Source organism: Charadrius vociferus, unplaced genomic scaffold (genome assembly GCF_000708025.1).
Source record: "Charadrius vociferus isolate BGI_N301 unplaced genomic scaffold, ASM70802v2 scaffold636, whole genome shotgun sequence".
Lineage (NCBI taxonomy): Eukaryota > Metazoa > Chordata > Aves > Charadriiformes > Charadriidae > Charadrius > Charadrius vociferus.
In genome coordinates this window covers 1,206,233-1,208,574 of record NW_009649189.1, presented here as the reverse complement: position 1 = coordinate 1,208,574, position 2,342 = coordinate 1,206,233, and the positions used below count along the sequence as shown (strand labels likewise).

At 55.9% G+C, this 2,342-nt stretch overlaps 1 protein-coding gene across 1 annotated transcript in view; it reads right to left on the bottom strand.

Moving 5' to 3' along the window:
• BZRAP1 (benzodiazepine receptor (peripheral) associated protein 1) overlaps nt 1-1,676 on the bottom strand; it is a 58,954-nt gene extending 57,278 nt beyond the window's left edge. Inside the window, exon 1 of the mRNA XM_009888858.1 lies at nt 1,554-1,676. The gene's annotated coding sequence lies outside the window, so the exon portion shown is untranslated. The remainder of the gene's footprint in view (nt 1-1,553) is intronic.
• Nucleotides 1,677-2,342: the final 666 nt, after the last annotated feature.

The window sequence follows — 2,342 nt, the reverse complement described above, 5'->3', positions numbered from 1 at the left end:
GGGCAGCCGGGTGGGCACAGGCTCTGGGCAGAGACCCCGGGCAGGAGCTGAGGCTGCCTGGACACAGTCTCCCTGGGATGCCACCTCTCAGCACCTGCCCCCATCCCTGAGGCCAGCTCTCCCAGTGGGTACCAGCACCGCCGAGCTGGATGAAGGGGCAGCTCGCACCCCGCTGCTCATCCCGACCCTCTGGGCAGTGAGACCACATCCAGTCCCTGGGTTTATCAAGCCCTGCCTCTCCCTCTCCAGCTATTGTCGCCTGCACGAAGCCTGACAATGTGGCAAGGGGGCACTCTCTCCCTTGCCTGATCAGGAACATGGCATCCTCTGTGCAACCTTTCCCTCCCCAGGTCTTGCCGAGCATCTCACCCACGCGCAGAAGCTGCATGCTGGGCCCTGGCTCCATGGGACCTGTGTACCCGGCGCTGAAGGCATCCACTGCCAGATCAACCCCAGCTCCTTAGGGCCCCTTCTCTGGGCAGGCAGCTGCCTGCTCCTGCCTCCAGCCCACCCTCCACAAACCTCAGCGGTCCAAGCGCTTTCTGCTGTTGGGAGACCTGGGCCAGCCCAAGAGACCGGCAAATCGGTTCTCCCAGGGCTCATACAGGTCTTAAACTGTCACCACCCCAATGTTTCACTCAGGAAGAAAATAAAACAGTATTTGTGGAGTTGCTGGAGGGTCTGCATAGCTGTTGGATGTATATCAAATGATTTCTCTTAACATAGTATCTGACAAGTCCATCTGGCAGCAACTGCTGCCCTGCAAGTACCAAAACCCCATGACAGACGGGCGGCGTGGTGCCTGGGGACAAAGAGGGCAGGCAGTGCCAGGAAAACCCCCTATCTTCTCTTCAGCAACGATTTCACTTCCCCCTTTCTAGCCTAAAGGTCTTGAATTCCCCAGCGCAATCCCCGGCTTCCTTCCAATGGAAGAAAGGTTTTGCCTTACTCTGCTGCAATCCACCTGTAGGAAGCTCAGGCGAGGGCTTGTGCCCAGGATCCCGCATCCTACGGCCACCTCCCACCACTCCTGCACCCTGTCAGGTACTACAGGGTTTGCAACAAGCTGCTGTTGGGCTGGAGAAAGCAAAAACCACGCGGCTCACGCAGCAACGCAAGCGAGGTGTGGATGGGGCAGAGCAGAGTCTCTCACCCCTTCCTGTTTTGCTTTACTGCACTCCTTTTCTTATTCAAATACTTCCTGTTTCTTTTCACTTAAGTCAGATGAATTATTTTCATGACTTGCCCAGGGAAAGCTGAGCTAATTACCTTAAACTAACACCTCAGGGTAGGTCAGCACATTTTACAGCAAGAAAGCAAGCCGGAGGGAATGGCTCAAAGCCAACTCCCCAGGCAGGGGAAGAAGAAGCTGGCGATGGCCAGGTTTCGTGATCCTTGCCCTGCTGCTGATGTGCACACCGTGATTGCTGTAGATTTAGGGAAAGGGGAAAGGAAAGGCCTTTTGAGCTGAACAGCAGTAGCAAGCAAGAAGTCCCAGTGCCGAGGTGCTCTCCCAGCTCAGCGTCCCAGCAGCGGCAAGCCCCCGCGCTCACCACTTTGAGGTTTGCCTCCTGGAGTTTCCGGGCTCTCTCCTCCAGGCGCTTGGCAATCACCGCCAGCTCCGCATTCTTCCTCTTCAGGTGCTTCACCTTCTCCTCCGTCTGGGGGAAGCAGCTCCTGCGCTAGATAACAGAAGGAGGGGTTGGAGGTGAAGCCCCCGCTCAGCTCAAGGCTGCACACTGGGGCCGTTAGAGGAAGCCTGACCTGCTCTGTGCCCACAGGGCTTTTCCCAGCCTGTTCTCCTATGACTATCCCAACCATTGAACGCCCACCTCTGCTCTTGTTGCCTCTCCAGTCACTGAAACCTGTGGTTTTCCTGGTATTTTTGTTACTGTGACCTCTCAGTCCTCATGAAATGTCCCTCGCCCCACCCCAGGCCACACTGCATGGTCCTGCTCCAACTCTCTCGTTGGAGGCTCTGCCTTTGCCGGCTGGGACTTGCTGCATCTCCAGCATCACCCTACCCTGGCCACCCACCCTTTGGGCTTTCTCTTCCACAGTCTGCCCAGTTTATTTCCCTGGGGTTACAGGGCGCAACACATCGCTGCGGGTTTGTGCTGCACTACCACTGCAAGCTTCGCCATTGTCCTTCTTCTCATGACACCGAAGCATGAGTTGGGGGGAATGGGGAAGAAAGTGGCAAAGGACTTTATGATGTTTGCAAGGCAAATTTCCTTTTTCGTCCTATTGATTCTGTTCGCTCTTCATCCCCTTTTTTTTGTTATCTGTCCATTTCGATAAGCTGCCACTTGCCGATGGCTCGTTCTCTCAAGGTCATACCC